At 40.0% G+C, this 20,843-nt stretch overlaps 1 long non-coding RNA gene and 1 pseudogene across 1 annotated transcript; one reads left to right on the top strand and one right to left on the bottom strand.

Moving 5' to 3' along the window:
• Positions 1-11,383: 11,383 nt before the first annotated feature.
• On the top strand, positions 11,384-18,375 carry LOC117708300 (uncharacterized). The gene is made up of 2 exons (XR_004606824.2): positions 11,384-11,547; positions 18,091-18,375. It is a non-coding gene; the product is annotated as an uncharacterized LOC117708300 (long non-coding RNA).
• Positions 18,376-19,503: 1,128 nt separating this feature from the next.
• On the bottom strand, positions 19,504-20,440 carry LOC117708731 (small ribosomal subunit protein uS5 pseudogene; annotated as a pseudogene).
• Positions 20,441-20,843: the final 403 nt, after the last annotated feature.

The following is a 20,843-nucleotide window of genomic DNA, read 5'->3' as shown; positions in this document are numbered from 1 at the left end:
TTTCTTGAGTTCTGTGGATTGTGTTCTGGGTATTCTGTACACTTTTTTTTTTTTTTTTGGCTAATATCCACTTGTTAGTGAGCATATAGCATGCATGTTGTTTTGGGTCTGAGTTACCTCACTCAGGATGATATTTTCTAGTTCCATCCATTTGCCTACAAAATTCATGATGCCCTCATTCTTAATAGCCGAATAATATTCCATTGTATAAATGAACCATATTTTTTATATTCATTCGTTTGTTGTGGGACATCTGAGGTTTTCCCACCTTCAGTATTCAGAATGAATACTGAATGAAATTTGGTTCTACTTATAACACATGAACCTACTTAGTATGCAGTCCTGTGGCTAACTCTTGTCACAACATGAAAATATAGTCTTTCTCCACGATTTGAAATTTTGCCTTTATTATTTCTTGACATTCTCTGTATCTTTGGGTATGTAAGAAAGAAAGAAAGAAAGAAACAAACAAACAAACAAACAAACAAACAAGCAATGAAAAAAAATTTTGGTTTTTTCAGATATCTGTTTCAGAATTTTGCATGAATTAGTCAAAGTGCCATAAGTTTTAAATAAAATTAAAATGAGAAGGGTAGCTTATATTTTATTAATCATACCATACTATTTCCATCTACTGTACAATAAGGTAGACAGGTATTATTTTATTCATTTTTTATATGGCAGAGGTGTGACATCTTCACTGTAACTGATTTGGGATCTGGAGGCAGACCTGGAAGTGAGATGGGTGAATGCCAAGGACAGCTGGGTATTGCCAGTCTTTTAAAAATTTTTATTTAATTACAACGTTTCTCCTTTCTCTTTCCTCTGTCCTTACCTTCCCATGTGTCTCCCACAGCTCTTATTCAAATTCATGGCCTCTTTTCCCAGGGATTGTGATGCATGTATGTATGTATTGATATGTACATATATTTCTAAATACAACCTGTTCAGTACATACAATGTCACATGTATGTATGCTTTCAGGGCTGGCCATTTCTTTGACACCGAATAACCAGTTGATGTAGTCTTCCCTGGAAGGGCCACCTCGCCTGCTCCTAGCTTTCCTCAGTTTGCACAGTCTTTTCAAGCTCCAAGTGGCTTTTGAGCACAGAGTTGTTGTTTGAAATATTTTTAAGTTGTTTGCCTGTATCCTTCCTCTGTAAGAAAAGGGAAACATGGCAAGTAAATTTGTTTCAAGAAGACCTATATCTTGATCTGGAAAGATCTGCACAAATATTTTGATCCCATGTAAACTCCATCAAACAAACTTTTCAGTTGTTTATTTCCTAAGTTAGGCTGCTTTCAAGGATAAGAATTGTAAAACCTGGTATTGTTGACTTTTAGTTTGCTTTAATATTTGTTTTTGGAGAAACCAGAACCTTCCAGTTTTATTGCGTTGCAGAAGTATTTACTGACTTGTCTGCACAGCAGATTATTGCAATACTCACTATGCATCTGAAGTGTCAGGATTCTCTAAGAAGGCATTATTATTGTTAATTATTATTATCATTATTACTAATTATCTTTTATTTCAGTTAAAGATTGAGGGTGAAAGTCTAGGTGATGTGCTGGTGGCTATGCAGCTGAGAGGTTAGACAATTGGACTGCAACTTGGCCTGATTGGCTCTGGAACCTGCGTTTAAAACTACAGCAATACAACAGTCTGCTTCAGTGCTGGGTTTGTAGGAAGGTGACCACTCCAGGATTACTCAATGGCTGCCTCCAGAGTTATTATTGGTGAGACTACACCAGAGAGTTCATTTTTTGAGCAGTATTCTTTTATTACAGACACCTCTAATCCAAGCCTTTTAAAGGGCCTAAGCCCAGATAATATTACTATCACCCTTAATTTGCATATGGGAAGCCAGGACCTTGGGGCCTGTTGAGTGACAGGGAAGCCAGCAAGATGGTTTTGTAGACTGACTTACTGCCCTTTCGTTTTCTGTTGCTATGATGAAACACTATGTCCACAAGCAACTTGGGGAGGAGTTTAATTCAGTTTACAACTGATAATATTCAACCAAGAGAATCTGAGACAGAATTGATGCAGAGGCCATAGTAGAGAGCTGCTGCTTACTGGCTTGCTAACCCTGCTTTCATAGAGTACCAGGATATCCTTCCAATCCCTCCCACCCCCACTCCATACACCCTAGGCTGGGGACTGTAGCACCCACAGTGAGCTCCTACATCATCTCAAACAACGAAATGCACACAGGTCAGTCTGGTGGAAGTATTTTCTTAACTGAGGTTCCTCCTTCCCAGTGATGCCCGGCGTCAAGATGATATAAAAACAAGCCAGTACAATGCTTTATGCATATTTGTAACTCCACACATTAGATCCTGGCTATTTATTTTAAAGACATGGCATTATGTCTATTCCATACTTTCTTTCTGTTATAGTTTCTTCTTCCAAGAAGTCTAAAAATTCACAGATGGTAACAGTTCCGATGATGAAAGCATTTTGCTATTAGTGTTAGATCATTATTATCTTGAGGAGTCACGTGTATAACAAACAGGATGCAACTGGACATATTTATTAGTCAAGCTGCTGCTAGGCTGAGAACTATAAAGGACTAGATTCTCATTATTCCTCACGATTAGTCCCAAATATCTTCATATGTTCAGCGTCTCAATTTTTTTTTTTCAGTTTGGCAGGAAGTCTTAAAGAACCCAACAGCATGCCCTTCCGCCCCTGGCATATTCATAAGCTATTTTAGGATGACTCATCGGAATTCTGTGGTTTGCATATCCTGAAGGGGAAGAGAAGACACTGTATGGCTAACAGTTATTTGAAATAGCAAGTTGGAAAGAAAAATTCTTTGATAAAAGTTCAGCATTAGGTAAGGAATGCCCGTGGCTCTTTCCCTTTTTATAAAGATTTTGCCTGTGGTGTACATCTCTGACAATATCATACAGAAGTATGCCTGTGCACATTCCCAGCTTTACGGACTGTCCAATGAAGTCTGAGCAGGTGTTTAGTAGAGATAATTCACAAGCAATAAACAAATGGCTGTTTTTTTCATTGGAGTTTGTGCTGTAGATGAAGCTCCAGAGGCCAGGTTATTTCTCTGAGACTACTGGATAACACCACCAATACTGTCATTGTACAATATGATGAAGTCTACTCTGTCATCTGTATCAACAAAAAGTACTGGTCAAGGACTTCAGGATTTTTTTCTTTAGTGTCAAAGTAGATGATGAAGACGGTTTGTAATTAAAATAGAAAAAAAACCCATTTGGAAAAAAAACTGATTGTGAATGGAGAAGAGAAATAAGTACAATTTACTTTGGATCTTAGTGTCTACAGACACTACATCCCAAACACCGAGTGGTCGAGCGAATGTGTTATGGTGTTTGACAGGCAGATTTGTTGTAATCTCCAGAGAGATAGATATAGATGCAGAAACTACCCATCATTCTTTTTGTAAGTGTCTCACAGTGCCCTCGCTTCCCAGTTCTCTTTGCTCTAATTACACAACACTGAGTCAATCTCCAGCCACTGAGCAGTTGCAAGTGTATCCTAGCTCTCAGAGGGTGCTGCTTCAGTTCAGAATCAACAATGTTTAATTCCGGGTTGTATCTCACAACAGGAAGTATAGGCTGGGTCTGTGCCAGTAACAAACAACTTAAATATCTGAGTGGCTTAGCCCAACAACCTTTCTTCCTTTCTCACACGTCTGTCTCTCAAAGGCTGGCATAGGCTCTGCTTATTGTAACCATCCCAAACTGTTTTCAGGATAACATAGCACAGGATGTGACAAATTACACTCTGCTGCCTAGACTCTGCCTGCATACACTTTGTTCTCATTCACACACCGGTTTCTCTTCCTCCTTGTCTCCCATCTTCCTCCCTGCCCCTATCACCTCTCTTCTTTCCTCTGCCCTTCTGCTCTTTTCTTCTCTCCTCTTTCTCCCCCTCCTTCTTTCCCTTTGATGGAGCAGGGACCACATGTCCAATATGAATATTAGGGGAAATGCAAGCCTACAGTTTCTCAGGAAAGTGAAGAGAAGGTTTCCATACTTGATGGAGTAGACCGGTGATCTCCTTTGGGAAATGGATTGGCCAGAGGTGGCTTCACTCTCTGAAACTCTAAGTGTACCAGCAGCGTTGACTTTTCTGTACTTTTAGACATCTGGACTGACTCTGTTGTAATCATACCAACATGGTGTCACCTGCACATTTTTGCTTTTGTTGCGGGCTTGCCCACTTTAGCTTCATGTTTTGTGCTTAGTTATAGTGATAGTGACTTCTATGAACTCCATTTGAGTTCTTCTGTCACTCAAACATGTGAATGACAGCATTATATGGCCAGGGAATTTTTTTTTCTAGCGATACTTTAAAATGGCCATGGATATTGTAGCATAAATTTATTAGGTAAATTTGGGTTCCAGGAGACAGATTAATTCTGAGATAATCAGACATATCAAATTTTAGGCCTGGAAAGAAATTTGAAGACAGTTTTTTTTTCTATACAAATTCAACATTTTATATCTGCCTTTTCCCAACAGTTACCATCTACATCTAAATTAACTGACATCCCTCTGTTCTCCATTGTCATACATATCTTCATGTCCACATTGAGCTAAAAAAACAATTTTGAGGTATATGAGCACTTTTCTTCCGTCAGGAATGATGAAGCATCTCCGCCAGTTCTTTACTACATTATTTTAAAGCAGATTTAGAAAAAGAACACAGTACAGAACATATGTGTGTGTGTAGCAAATGTTTGAACTCCCAAAACTGATGGGATCTGAATCCAGATATGTGAAATCTGACAGTGTATTTGAAATGTCTTGATATAAATAAAAAACAAATATTAATATCTACACCTGTCTTCAGAACACATGGAAAAGTAGGCTTGGCGACTTCTAAATGTGACTGGCATACACAGGTTGCTGAGCTTCTCAGAAGCCACTCTGGAAGATGTTTTCCCAGTTCCTTGCACTGTGCGCAGTAACAGAATGGTTTCCAAGCTACAAAGATAGCTCCAGGGGACACAGGATAATCAGCTGGCCGAGTGAGGATGGAGAAAGGATCTGTAAGTGCTCCCCCTGTCAGCTGCTACATATTCAGACATGTAGCTAAGAATTTATGAGCTTCTAATTTTGGAGGCTGCCTTCAGATGATAGGCCTCATAAAAGCTAACAAAGGTATATCTTTGATAAGCCAGCAAATCATTAAAAAAACAAATAACCAGTTGATTTATTGCTTACTGGAATATATTTGAAAGTGAAAGATTAAAAAGTGAGATTTCCTTTTTTTAAAAAAAATTACATCAGTGGAAATACACAGATACACACAGATACACACACATACACACACACACACACACCACTAACCAGGCTTAGCAGGATATATATATATTATTATTATTATTATTATATATATATATATAATATATTATATATATTATATATATATTAATATATATATATATATTAAGGATTAAGAGGTTATAAATTTAAGAGGGAGCAGGGTCACATGGGAGGGGTTGGAAGGAGGATAGAGAGGGACAAAGTGATTTAACTATATATTACCTTAAAATAAAAGAGATGAATTAAGAAAAAAGATTTCAATTATTCCTATTTGTTCTTAGTCCAATTTCACATTTTCTTTATTCAACTTGTCAAAATATTATTGAATAACATTGTGAAAATTACATTAGTATTAAATCTTTCAGACAAATCTGTTCCTGTTATGCCATCTGAGGTGTACAGATTTCTAGTTGACTGGCCAAACTCAAATCTGAAATTGCTGTGATCCTGAATCTTCTTACATTTCTTTCTATTTAAAGAAAACAATTTAGATATTTCTTATGGTTTCTGAATTCATGCACTAAAGGGCACACAAGGAATACAGGTTTCATGTCTAGTCTATAGGTTCCTGTAATGGTTTTCATCGCCAATATTACATTGTGATTTAAAGATTAAAATTGTTGTAGACCATACTTCCTCCTTCAATTTACCCCCTTTTTTTCTAAATTCTCTCCCTTGTTGGGAAAAGAGAAAGGTACATTTCTTATATAATAAAGTCTGTCTCTAGAGGGAGGAGCCCAGGACTCACAAAGTAGAGGTTCTTAGCATCTGTTGCTATATGCATCAATTCTTAGTTTAAATGTAAGACTATCCACGAGGAACTTAGAGATGAAGGCAATCTCTGAAAAACTGTCCTTCTACCTGCAACATCTCCTTCTGAGCTGTCGTGACTCTCTCCTTCATGTCGTTCAGTCCCTGATTATTCTTAGCAATGGCTAGGCTGGCCAGTTTCATCTTAATTTGCTTACATCATCTGGTTAGGTTTTAATGTTAGCAGTAAAATGTTTAATTCCTGGACGCTGCTTATTTTTTTCTCCCATGCTTTTGTTCACTTCTGCTCACTCCTTATTTCTCACATTTGGAAGGTCATAATTGAACTATGGAGGGGGTTGGGCAATGATGGCCGGGTTCCAGAAAGCACTTGTATTTCTTTTTTGACAATATCCTGTAGTATTAACAACCAAGAGCCACATTTAATTACATACATCAGATGAGTGGTTCCAGGATTTCCGAGAGGAATAAATTAAATCCCCTGACCCTCTCCTGCCTGACTTCCTGCTCAAGATTTCAAATTTCTTAGGGAAAACTTTTCATCCCTGAGCAGAGGCTTGGGAACATTTTACAGATTACTCTTGCTCACTCTGTAGCCAGGGTTAGCTGCATGCTCATCACAGGCAAGCAGGGTAGGGAAGCTCCCATTGTCTCCATGCCCCCAAGATTGGACCTTCTTCAACCAGAAGACAAAAAACAATTTTTGGCTTCAGCATTCTCAGGAGAGATTGTAGAAAGAGGTCCTGTCCTCTGTAGTTGTGACTCCAATGAAGAATAGCCAGGTGCCCCTGAGCTTGGCTGCATGAGTGTAGGAAACCCCTGTTTGGTTTTAAAGGATGTACAGATTGTGATCAGCCACGCTCTTGGCTCTCATTTCAAGCAGAGCTGATGTCCACATCTTCCTGCCAGTTGTATTGATTCAATTGCTTTTCATGGTCTAAAGAGTGCAGGGATTGTAGGAAGCTATCTAGTGATTAAAAGTCAATGTCTCTGGTGAGTGGCATTTGCTTAGTGATTCTTAAGCTTCATAAGGGAGACCCAAGACACGAAGAACTTAATGAAGTAAAGTGGCCTCCTTTCCTCTCCCCTTCATTCCTCATCCTTCTCTTCATGAAATTCTGGGTACTTGGTATTGAACTCAGGACCTTAAACATGATAAGCAGGTATCCTTCTCCTGAGCTAGAACCCCAGCCCTTACTCTTCTGAGACAAGAGTCTTACTATCTTTGCCAGAGGGTCTTAAGCTGGCATTCTCCCTGGCTCAGCTTCTATGTACTAGTGCTGGTATATAGGCCTATGGAGGCATATCTGTCAAAAGTAATGTTTCCTAAATTATGGCGGCCACGGATATGTTTTTTTTTTTTTTTTTTGTTTTAATCACTGACTTTTCTTTACATTTATTATTTCACTTTTCTTCTTTGCCTTGGTTCTAACTTAATATGAGCACAAGTCCACTTAATAATAAGGAAACTTGTTATTTTTACTTTCACCTCAATAATGCAAGCATTCAGAATAGTTAATCCCTAAATCTCCAGCTGGCAGTGCTCCAACAGAGAGGCAGTGCCTTCACAATTTTGTGTCGTATTCTGTTTCATTTCTAAATGTCTTCTCTAATAATAATTTAATTAAGAAAAGTTTATTCTGTTGTTAGTAATAAGAAATAAAGCCTAGAACAACTAAGGGAAGGAAACAGAAGATAAAATAAGTCATTGTCAACAATGTGATACTATTCCCAATATAAAATTTAAAAAATCCTAGAAATAGTAAGGGTCTAGTTTCTAAAATAATGGACAGAAAAAAAACCCAGCTTTCAGCTGATTCCTCTGTACCAAACGATAGAAAAGAAGGGAATAGAGGGAGACCGAAGTTCACTGATAGAGCATTCAGTTAAATTAAGAGAGAGCGAGAAAGAGACGGGGGTGGGGGAAGAAAGCCCACATTGAATAGCAACTTCAAAAACAAAGTATTTTAGAAATCAGCTTAAGAATGTAATTATGAGGAAAGTTACAAACTTTTATTGAGTTTTGGAAAATAAGTTAAGAAAATAAACAGGAATGCCATTCCTAGAAATGAGAAGAGAATGCTAAAATGTGTTCATCTTTTGGATCCACGTGCACATGCAGGATGTATAAATGCACGTTTAAAGTATCACCAACCAAGTTCTTGTGTGTGTGTGAAAAATATATCCAAATGATTCAGAAGTTTATGAAGAAGAACCAAAAGAAAGAATTTCCCCATCTTCCCTGGGCAGTGGTGCTCTGAGCTCAACAAAGAAGACTATCTCTTATGGTCTCTGAACTTGTGGTCTTAAGAAATTCCCAGACAAAATTAATGCCATTTTCCATTGTGCTGGATGAGTGTGTCTCAGTCACTCAACAGACACTGACCATCAGATACATTCTAGGAAGTCAGGTCAACCAGTAATTGAAGCAGTGCTTCACCTTTGTGGAAGTTAGACCCCAGCTGGGGAGGAAGACACTCACCCTGCATTCTGGGAAGCAACCTTTACCTTAGGAGGAGTTTGTAGACACCAGTCAGGACCCGATGAAGCAAACAGATGTTTTCTGAACTGTCTATCAAGAGGACTAATTGATTTTGTTCCAATCCATGGTGCATGTCTATTTTTTTTGAGTTATAAAAGCTTTCAATTTTATGAGGTATTATGCATGATTTATACTCATGCCCAATTTGTTTCTATCACATTGCTGATGGTTAATACATTTATGTTTGGCAGATGACCCTGGCTCATACTTTGAGGAGCATCAAAATTACAATCCCTTGAAAATAAAACAGCATTTCAGACAATCTCTGAGAGCCAATTTTCTGCTATTCTGTTGGCGTTTCACCTAGTCTGCCTGAGATTCATACACGGCCACTCCAGTTTTTAGACGTTCAGTATCCACGCTTGGACTTCCTGCTACTGGCATGAGGAGTTTCAGCAGTAGGTCAGTCTAGCCTCGGAAATGCCTAGGCTATTCTTCCTTTCAATCTCTAGTCTCTGCCCTCCAGCACTGTGCTTAAGGAAGACCAGGAAATGCAATGTACTGGAACAGAAAAGTCTAATCTTTTGAAATAGAAAGAAGGAACAAAAGGAAGTGAGGAAGATGGGGGATGGGGGGAGGTTGGGGGAGTGGGGGTGGGGTGGGGGGTGGGGTGGGTGGTGATCAACAAGCATGTTTTCTTTATCTGGATGCAGATTGGTAATTTTAAACTTCAAAATTATTTTCAGGGGTTTAATTTCCAATTTTGAATTTGAATTAAGGTTGAAGAAAGAACTCAATCTGTAAAGCGCTCACTTTGCCAGCACCAGGATTTTCTTTAACTCCCAGAATCCACTTAAAAAAATAAACTTGGGAATGGGGGTTGGGGGCAGCACTGGAAAGCCCAGGTAGATTCCTAGGACTCAGCCTAGCTTATTTGAGTTCCAGGCCAGTGAGAAACTTTGTTTATGTTTTACAAAGGTGGAAAACATGGGTGGTACCTGAGAAATGTACCTCAGGTACATGACCTGAGGGTGTCCTTTGGCCTCCACACAGAAGCACACAAATACATTAGTCACCTGGGTAGAGGTACACACACACACACACACACACACACACACACACACACACACATTCAGCTTTAGCTTTTCTTTTTAAATCCTCAGATCTTCCAGGTTCTCTGGCATGCTCAGAGCCCTGTTCAAATTAGATCAGAAAAAAATTAATATATATATATGTGTGTATTATATATATTATATGTATATATATAATGGATATATACTATATATAATACACATATATTACAATATTATACATATACTATATAATATACATATATACATACATATATAATATATATTATATATGTATAATATATATGTATATTTTTAAAGAAAAATTTATACCTCCACGATCATTAGTTTTATAATTATTATATGTACCTTATGAGCTTGTTGAAAACATTAAATTAACTAATGCTTATAGAACTCCTAGAAGGGACTAGTGTATTTAAAGGCTCAGTGTTAACTAGTGTCTTAGAAACAAGAGTTGACCTATAGTTATTTGCTTATGTGTGGTTTATCTCTCTATAGGGCTTTATTTTTATATAGACCTTCAGGAATATAGCTCCTTGGTTATTTTCTTTATCACTTGCCTGGAGGGACACTATTTATATAATTAACATTTATATTTTGAATCCGACTATGTGGCCTGCTGTTCTCTTACACCTTGCATGGAGAAACATTAGTTAGAAGGAACCTCTCAATTGATCTTGAGAGACAGAGAAAATGACATGTCCCTAAAAGGCAACTTGAGGAAGTGAAGTGAGTGCGGAAGGGGCATGGTCTGAGTGGCTTGCAAACCAAAACCCTTTGTGGCCCCAAATAAGGTTATGCTGTACTCATGTGTCTCTTTCCCTGAGCAGAAGCAGGTCTCAGTCCATGGGAGGTTATTCCTGGTGTGTAATTAGCCTCTGGCTGTCAGACACAAATATGTCTGAAAGTAAGATCAAGGTCTGTGAGGCTTTGGGGAAAAATTGGACTCAACCCTGAAAATTCCCCTGGCTATCTCTGCAAAGGCCACCCTGCAGTGACTGCTGTTTAACCAAGGTTTATCTTCACAGGTGTTTGGTAGAAGCCTAGACAGCCAGTCAGCCGGTGTGAGTCATCTGGCTGTGGTAAGATTAGAAATTCCTGAAACATGATAAAGAATCCGGAGTCTGAGGCAGGAAAGATGAAGGGAAATACCTTCTCCAGCTCCCGCCACCGCTTCCCACCACGTGACCTTATGTCCCACAACTTTTAGGTCAGTTTGGGCAGTTACCTGCTTGCTTTCTCACCCCACCCCTTTCCTCCTCCTCCTATTCATTTTTAAATATTTGTTTATTTTATATATCTGTGCCTGAGTGTTTGTATATGTCCTAGAGCCCATGGAGGACAGAGAGGTCCTTTGCTCTCCTGTAACTCGAGTTACAGGTAGTGGTGAGCTGCCATGTGGGTGCTGGGAACAGGACCCGTATCCTCTAATAGATCAGTAAACACTTAACAACTGAGCCATCTCTCTAGCACCTCTTCCTTTTCTTTCCTTTTAGTTTCCCCTTTCATTGACTTTCCAAAGTCAAGAAATATTATTTCTATTGAATATGAAAATATTCATATTTTAATCAGGAAAGCGCGCTGTGTGTGTAAAGGTGGTAGATTTTGATGTCGTTTAGGAGAAAACTGAAAAGAAGAAATAGAGGAGGGAGAGATGGAGGAGGGAAAGGACTGCAAAAGACAAGCAGAGGAGTGTTCAGATGGAGGGGAATTAGGGAGGAGTCAGGCGACACCGCCTGCGGACTTGGAGCTGTATTTCTGTCTTCACATGCGAACGAACAGACAGATTTAGTCGAACAAATGCCTTCTTATTTGCAGATGCCATAAAGAAAACAAAAACTGCTAAAAACCGGAGCATATTTTCTGCACATTTGAAATTGCTACGAGGTAGGGCGGCTACAAATTTGCCTCTCTTTTTTATTTTCCTCGCTAGGAGGGTCTCCACCTCATCGTCCCTGCCTCCCTTCGGTTCTAAAATCCGAGAACCGAAGTTTTGGATACTTGTTACCGCAGCTTCTTTTCATTCAGAGAGCAGTGCTGAGTGCACCGGGAGGGGTGGGGTAGGTGGGTGGGTGGCGGGGGGTTGTTGGGTTTTAATCTATCCCGGAGAGCTCCTGAGTCCAGTGTCCGGGCGAGTTCGCTTCTCAAAGTGCCGAAGTGAGGATTAGCTGGATTTTGAGGACACCTAGTGGCGGTTTGTTGGTTATGTTCTTCAAACAGAAAGAAAATCGGTGAGGTTAGTAACCCCGGAGGCAACTTGTCTTTTCTTCCCCACAACACCTTCACAAAGCAACTAGAATTTGCCAGAAGCTTCAAGATAAAACGGCTTGGTGGTAAAGTCAGGTAAATTCTCACTTCTGCCTTTTGACAGATTTCTCTCGCTCTAATTCCTTGTAGGGGACACATTGTGGCACACAAGGAAATTCTAAGGCTGCAGTGACCACAACTGGGTCAACTCAACTGATAAGTCATTTTGAGAGAGACCCAGACATAACAAAAACTCTATGGCAATAGAGTATTTTTTTCTGATTTATAATTATTTACTAGGCTGCACATTGCTTTTATTGTTTTCTGGGGCTGCAAAGTGTTAGTAATAAATGTCTCTAAAATAAATGTACAAACTGTAGTTCATTTAGCTAATGGAGAACACAAGTTATCATCTTTTGAGAGGGTTTTCTTTTCTTTATTCCATCTTCCAATAAAAATTGATTTTCAAAACAAGCTGAGCATAAGATTTAGCCCCAGGCTGTAGTTTCTGACCCCTGGCTTGGGTTGCTAGCTCTTTATGCCGGCTCTTTCAAATAAGAGAAAATTTAGGATAATGCAACTTGTGTAAAAATAAATAAAATTTAAGGTTAATTCATTTCATTTAAAATCTACTTTACATAATCTAGAATGTAATTTTCTTAAACAATACTTTTATTCCTTTATTCTTTAAAAATCAACTTATTTCACATATCACATCCCAACCACCGTATTTTCCCTCTCTCCTCTTCTCCCAGTCCCTCCCCCCCCTCCTCAGTTTCCCTTCAGAAAATGGAAGGGCTCTCAGGAATATCAACTAACCGTGACATATCAAGTTTCAGTAAGGCTAGGTACCTCTCCTCCTATTAAGGCTGGACAGGGCAAACCAGTTCGAGGACAAGGGTCTTTTTGTTTGTTTGTTTGTTTGTTTTTGGTTTTTCTAGACAGGGCTTCTCTGTGTAGCAAGGTCTTAAAAGCAGGCAAGACCTTCAGAAATAGCCCCAATCTCCTCTGTTAGGAGTTCTACAGAAACACTAAGCTACACAACAATAACACATCTATACCATGCATTCTGGTTACTCTAGCTCACCTTTTACAACACCCCCCACCCCATTACCTCTTTCCTCTCTATATACCTGTTTCACAGATTTCTGACTTTTGGTTTTGTCCTGTGACCCATTTGGCTAGTCAGGGACATCTGTGTGACCATTAGATCCGGAGTAACATTGGAGCCATGCTGAGTCTTCAGTGAGAACACAGGGACTCACCTGTGAGGTTAGTTATTTTTTAAGCGTTTTTTTTTTGCACATGTATTCCATGTGTACAGACGGGTGTGTATTTGTCACTGTATGTTAGCTTTCTCTTGGCTCAGACTGCCCTGTCATACCACGTCCATGCCTATTTCCAATCCAACAGTCCTTTAGGCTTGGGTTCCTGACCCACTCTCCAGTCCAGCTGGTGCCCTTGAACCCAAGTGCAAGATTCCCTGGGAATCTTTGACCTCTCTATTCCCTTTGAGTTTGAATCTTTTGGGATTTTAAATGAAATGAATTTTGTGTCTTATTTGTCTTCAAATCCAATGACAGTCAAGTGCTCCCTCCCTAGCCAAGTCCCCAGAGCAGTGACCTTTTCCATATCTGTCAATAGAGGTAACTCTAATTAGCTGGGAAGCTGACATGAACACCGGAGACAACGTGGACAATATCCAGCAGACACTAAACTGTAGAAAACCCATGTTCTGTTGCTTTCCTCTGGAGTGTGGCCTTCCCTGTGCTTGCCTCCTGGGCAGAAGTGTTCACCACCTCAAACAGAGCTCTGTGAATGACACACTGATCCATCCCCCCCCACCCTCCCGCCCCCAGTCGCATAGCTAAGATTCTCTTTTTCCATTTCACATCTAGCCTGGGTCCCTGCTCTTTATGATCAGAGTGACTCACAAAAGAATTACTTCTGAATAGGCAGTTATAATATGGGACTTTGAAGCAAGCTGTTTCATGGTAAAACCCATGGCTGCTGTGGGGTCAAGAATGGTTGCCAGGAAAGCTGGTTTCTGTTTGCTTTGGGTTTGGTGTACATTTGGTTGAGATTCTTGCTGCATTTAACACAAAATCCAAACACTTCAACATGGCCTCGAGGACTTGGCTAAGTACCTCTCCACCTGTGTCTTCAGATTCTTCTCAAGTCACACTTGGCCTTGCTCATTAGATTCATGTCCGTTTCCTTTTCAAATTCCCTGGGGCTCCATTGTGACACCAGTGTTCGGTCACCTGTGTGCTTCCTGTTCTTTCTTTCGTGATCAGCTTGATTATTATTTCCACAGAGAGCTATTTCCTGATCCTAACCTCAATCTGATTTCTTTCCTTGTCTTCTCTTCTTTGATTTCTCCTTCCTAACACCAGTCATCACTTCCAACAACAAAAAGTCTCTCTGGTTAACATAACAAAACAAGCCAGGAGATGGTGGTGCTTTTAATCCGAGCCTTGGGGGTCAGGGTGGAGACGGACTCTTGAGTTTGAGGTCAGTCCGGTCTACAGAGTGAGTTTCAGGACAGCTAGGGCTACACAGAGAAACATTGTTTCGAAAAACAAAACAACCAAACAACCAAAGTATGTATCTTCATTCATAATCCAACAGGAGTTGAGGGAGCCTGCTTTGTTTAGTTCCCAGCCCTAGCAAGGTGCGCAGCTTGTAAAGAGCATCCTGCATTGCGCAGATGAAGTCTGGGTTTCCCAGCAATAGAAACCAAAGAACCTGTGACTCATCACAACACGCTCACATGGCCTTATTTCCTGGCTAAATCTTTTGTTTTTCACAGAAATTATTCTTAGTTATTGAGATTTTGGAATGAGCACAATGAATAGTAACTGAGTCTTTAGAAAGATATTTTTTAAAAACAAGAATTCAGAAGTTACATTTTTTTCCATCCTAAAATGGGCAATTCCTGTTTTGGAAATTTATATTTCTTACATTTTTGTTTTGTAAAAATTTTAACAGTTCAATTAGCATGGGGACAATTTTCCATCATAGTAGATAAGTTTGTGTAATGAAAAGATTCTTCCAGCCATGAATATATGGACTGAGAATTAATTAAAACAATAATAATAACAGCCAATTCTGTTTTTAAGACCTTGTCAGTAAACAGTGGGCAAATCCAAACATCCTACTTTTTATCTGTGACTAAGCCTTATTCACAAACTATTAATGAAGTTGTATTAACGACTGATCAAGTCGGCTATTCATAAACACCTTTGGATCAATAAAGTTCATTGAGGGCTTGACTTTTCTTTGATCATGTCTGGCTGTCAGGCTGTCTTGTCACTTGCAAAACTCTGAGGCTTGAATTTTCAGAGGAACATACTGCCAGGCACTGTAACTTGAAGTTTCCTTTGTGTTTTGTTGCTTTTTAATGTTACAGATTGCTGTTCCTTGAGTTTAATCCTTTTTCATTTGGGTTGTATATTGTTCATAAAACACTTTTTATGAACAGATATATTTCACTAGCAATTTCCACTCATGATTTTTTCCCCAAGGCTAGACTCTTGGGTTTGTCTAGATCACAGTTACATAGATCAATAATTATAAAGATCATTCTATCTCAGAACGACTTTTCAAAACATAGTGTCTGAAAACAATACTTGTGGGCAAGTGGATTATTTGAGATTTCACCTCAAGAGGACAGGGAATGGGAGAATGGATAAAGAAGGAAGGAAGATTCTTCCTCTCTCTAGGGGAGATTACTGTGGTGAATTCCCTGAGAACCTTCACCTTAGCAGCCCCAAGATGCTTCCCTCTGTCCCAACCTTCTCTGAATCCACATGTCACAGTGTATCTGATTGTTTTGTTTGAGGGTTGATCCCAGGGTCTTTAGGACACACAGAGGCTGAGCCTGTAGAGCCAGGGGCTGAGAATGTTATGGGATAGAAAGAAGACTCATACGAACCTTGGTGGACTGTGCTTAGCATATATACAGTTGAATCTACTCCAAGTTGAGTTTGTGTACGACCTGCCACTGGAGATTGACTGCAGTGAGAGGCGTGTGGTGCAGGTAACATATTCTGAGGCTGGCTGTCCATGCTTCTGTTGATGTAGTAGATGTGAACGCCACTAATCCCGTTTCCTAAAATGAGGAATAACTATTGTTGTTATTGGATATTGCTTTTATTGGAAATCATAAATCAGATTAGAAAGCCTGAATAGGTTGGAGTATGAGGTTGGGAGTCTTAACTACAGTTCAGAAGCAGTTAATTATATAGTATATAGAGCCAGGCTTTTCCTGAAACTGTAACTAATGAGAATTTCTTCTCACTGTTGTTCTCAGACCTAGACTTGTGCGTATATGGTCTTGGTTCTTATCTATTCACAATGCTGCCTTTAGGCACTTTGTACAGGTTCTCTAATCAGAAATATTTTCTACTCTTTTTGAAAGATCCACCTGAATGGATCAGACATTTGGCTTGACTCTCGTTTGTGTGCTATTTTTACATTCTGGATTGTGGCTTCCCATTTTGTAAAAACCTGCTTAATTTTCAACTACTTTAATTAGTAACTCTCCAATTCCCCCTGATCCTTGAAGTTGTACATTCTCTGTTCAATAAAATGAATGTATTTCAGCTCCTCACTTAGACGTTCAGATCTGTAACCTACGAGATTATATTTAATTCACTCCTGTACTTCACAGTGTAGCACAGTGCACTCAAAAATATTTATGCGATACTAAGGGGAAACCCCTAAAATGTCTTTGTAAAGAAAATGGAGCTATGAAAACATTTCTGACTCACGTCTTTAGGTGTCTAAAGTTTCTATTTAAGAAACTCCAGGTTTAAAAATACCAGTGACTCAGCTTACCAGGTGTCTGCAGACAGAATTTCTTTTGTAAATTTTTAATCAAAATAGTGACTCAGACAGTTCCACCAAAAGCGAGAAATGAGAAAACATGCAGCTTGTTCACACGGTGAGTCAAATTTGACTTAGAAAGATGCTGGTTTTGAAAGTCCACATGCCACCTGTCACTGTCTGTCTGAGATTTCTCCTGTGTGTAGCAGTACTCACCCATTGCAGTGTCTTAATGTGTACATGGCTGACTACAAGGACAGCCTTATGTATAATGCACAAAGGGGGCTTTGAATTGACAGCATTAAAACTTTTTGTAAAGCTGACTCTGCTCCCCAAGAAAAGTTTACATGCCATGCTGAAGGGGAAACCTTAAATCTTCACTGAATCAAAATCACAAATGACTGGTACAGACATAGGTCATTTTTTGTCACTTTGCCAAATTCTAGCATTTTAAAAGAATAACTCCTTAACCTGTGGGCAAACAGGGCAGGATACTAGAACATGGCTCATTTGATTGGGAAGCCGAGCCTGGTTGGCTCATCCTTCTGGGGTTCCTGGGAAGCTTGAAGGCTTGTGGATGAGGATGAATACAGTGGTAAAGCTGTAGTAGGAACACCAGCCTCCCACCGGCCAGCCGTGTAGCTTTGGGTAAGCTATCTCAACTCCCAGAGGCTCACTTTTATATTTAACATTTTAAGCTGTGAAGACAAATATGACCTCCTCGTGGGAGTTTCTGCTAATAAAATGGGCTTAGTAAATAGAAAGTGCTAACACATAAGCACACAATGAATTTATTCCATCTTTCTCCTATTTATTTTTTTCTCCCTCCCCCTTTGTTTCTCTCCTGTTTCTCTTTGATTTCCTGGTGTATAGAAGATAAGAACATAACAAGATTTACAAGAAGCACAAACACACAGAACCACTTAGTGCCTTGAGTTAGGGCATTTTAATGACATTTTATGCCCACCCTGCCAAACCCACTCTGTACTGACAGAGGAAGTTGTAGGAACCACAAAGTTATTCATACCAAGACTCGGTCCCATTACTCACCTCAGAGCAAGAGAAAGTTGTAGAAACATTTCTTTTCATACAAGAGTCACAAGGAGGAAAATGATGACTTGTGAGTCCTCCATCATATCCTTAGATAAAATAAATGGATTACTGTCTATGAAGACAACCGGGCTGGGTCCACCTGGTGTGGTGGAAGCCGAGTGGCATCCCAGTCACCGTTTATGCTGGTCCAAGTGATTACATCCTAGCCCAAAGAGTCAAAGGCAATTAGTATTGGACACTCAATGTGTGCCAGCTACTTTCTGTTCTCATTCCATGTATTAACTTTCTTCGTTACCACAGCTACTCTGCATGGAGGATACTGTTCTTATTCCAGTTTAACAAGGATTAAAACGAGACACAGAGACTGCGACAGAAGAATGAGGACCAGGCTTCATTATCTACTTCTCTCCATCACATCTCACAGAGATGGCATGTCCAGCTCTGGGAAGACCTTCTCTCACTTTCCTGAAAAGCCACCAGGAAGGCTGCTTGTTCTGCAAACCATTCCCCTTTCTGTTATTCTCCATGTGGCCAGATGCTATTATTCATGAAAGTACATTTAGGCAATAAACACCTGGTATAGTATATTGTATTTATTATGCATTTCTCTTCACTAGAGTGTAAAGACTTGCCCATGATACATGGTCTGGTTCAAAGGAGGCACTAAATAATTGTATGGCAGGAAAGAGTGGAGTGTGTTGGATTTGGGGGGGTGGGGTGGTGCAAATGTGTGTATATAGCTATATAGTTGTTATTAGGCAGTTTATGTTGAACTGGAATGCTTCACAGCTCATATTATGGAGAAGGAGCCTACCCCCCCCCCAACCCCAACCTAGTAGAAGTTTATTTTTCTAAGGAAAAGGAAAAATCAACAGCGATGTTAAAATTTTCTTGACATTAGTTGTGTCATTAGTGATGAATGCCACTAGGTGGTGCCAAGGAGCCTTCAGGGAAGCCCGGGAGAAGCTTGAACTACATTATTAACTTTCAGCTTATGCTCAAAATAATTTAAAGATTTTTTTCCTTAAGATTTGCAAATGTGCATTATTTGAGCCAGCTATTTAATTACATTCATCCCCCAGTGCATTCTTTGCTCCGCTGGTTATCTTATTATTTTTGAAGTGGAAAGGCCTTATAATTTATTTCTACCAGTTTCTTAGTACTTACAGAGTTTTAATATTTGGGTAAAGACTTTATCTGGTTTTGCGACTCAATATTCCAGATATTGCTCTATCCTTACTTGAATCCTTCTTCTTCTCAATAATGTGCAATGTAGTGACAGATGCTGTAGGTTTGGCCTGCTGTAAATAAAATAATAAAATAAAATGGAAATTGAAAATCTAAACAACTAAACAGCACCTAAACAAAAACACTTATTTTTCTTTTTAGGGAAGCTTTTGCTGGTTAAAACAGTGAGCCTTAGCAATTGCAGTGGGAGCATTTTGACTCCACCTTTGTTTTAAAATATGGACAGTTAAACACAAAATGTACACTCGACGGTATAATATGTAAAACCTGGACACACGTGTACGTTGTATGATGTGTAATTATATAATGTTTAAATGTATTATCTTCAAGCATCTATTATTTATTCCTAGTAAGAACTTCCTCTATTTTCTTCTAGGTTTTTGAGGCATGCATGACGTCACCAGTATCCGTAGAGATCTCGTTCCCATCTATGTCCTGGAACCTATTGTCATCCCCCACAGCTTCTCCCCACTAGCCCTCCTAGTCTCTGGTGACTTCCATCTTGTGTTCAACTTTTTTTTTTTTCTTGTATAAAAATCCGTATGTGGTAGCCTGGGTCTTCTGAACAGAGACTCTTGTGTTGGTCTTCACAAGATGATTAATGAATTCCTGATAAGGAGACTTGGTGAACACAGTTTCTTTCCAGAGGTCGGGGGTCAGGTAGCTGTAGGTCTTGGAGATGGCATCAAAGGTGGCCTTGGCAAAGTTGCCCAGGGTGGCAGTGCAGCCCCTGGCTGAAGTGTAGCAGTCATCTATGCCGGCCATCATCAGTTGCTTCTTGGGCACAGGAGCAGAGACAATGCCAGTGCCTCTGGGGGCGGGGATGAGACGCACCAGCACAGAGCCACAGAGGCCTGTCACCTTGCACGGAACAGCGTGGGGCTTGCCAATCTTGTTCTCCCAGTAGCCTCTCCACACAGGGACAATGGAGAGCTTGGCCAAGATGATGGCCCCTCGGATGGCAGTGGCAACTTTCTTGGAGCACTTAACACCAAGACCAACCAACATGACCATTGTAGTCCCCAATAGCTACAAAAGTCTTGAACCTGGTCCTCTGGCCAGCCCGAGTCTGCTTATGCACTAGCATGATCTTCAGAAACTCATCCTTTAGGGATGCACCCAGGAAAAAGTCAATGCTCCTTAATGGGCAGGGAAAACAAGTAGCTCTCCAAGGACTTGATCTTCATGTCCTTAACTAGGCGGCCCAGCTTGGTGATGGGGATCCACTCCTTGTCTTCAGCTTTTCCTCCAAGAGCTCCGTGGCCTCAACCATGGCCATGGACTCGACCACGACCGCGGCCCCTAAGACCGGTGCCGAATCCCCTGCTCTTAATCCTGGGCCCCCGGGTCCTCCGGGTCCTCCCGCTGCCCCGGTGTCATTCGCCATTTGGTGTTTTCCCGAAGAAGAAGAAGGTGTTCAACTCTAATAAGAAAAAAATCAACCTTTTTAGTTTACACATGAGTGAGATCACATGATGCTTTTCTGTAATTGGCTTATTTTTTTCATTTAACACAAGGATTCCTACTTCAATCACACCATCTCAAATGGCTGGATCTTGTCTTAGCAGTTGAATAGTGTCACCTTTGCAGCGTGTACATATCACATTGTGTTGCCTGTGCCCTGGTTGGTGGGCATTTAGTTTGCTTCTGAGGCTTGGCTGTTGTTAATGATGCTGAATTGATCATGGATATGCAGAGGTCTTTGACATACTCATTTCAGTTTGTTTAGATGTACTGAGTAGTGGGAGTTTAGATGTCTTCATCTGAGCACCCTAGGATGGTGCTGATAGTGTGACTGTGTTGGA

The sequence above is a fragment of the Arvicanthis niloticus genome, chromosome 5 (genome assembly GCF_011762505.2).
Source record: "Arvicanthis niloticus isolate mArvNil1 chromosome 5, mArvNil1.pat.X, whole genome shotgun sequence".
Classification (NCBI taxonomy): Eukaryota; Metazoa; Chordata; class Mammalia; order Rodentia; family Muridae; genus Arvicanthis; species Arvicanthis niloticus.
This window is presented reverse-complemented; position numbering and strand designations above follow the sequence as displayed.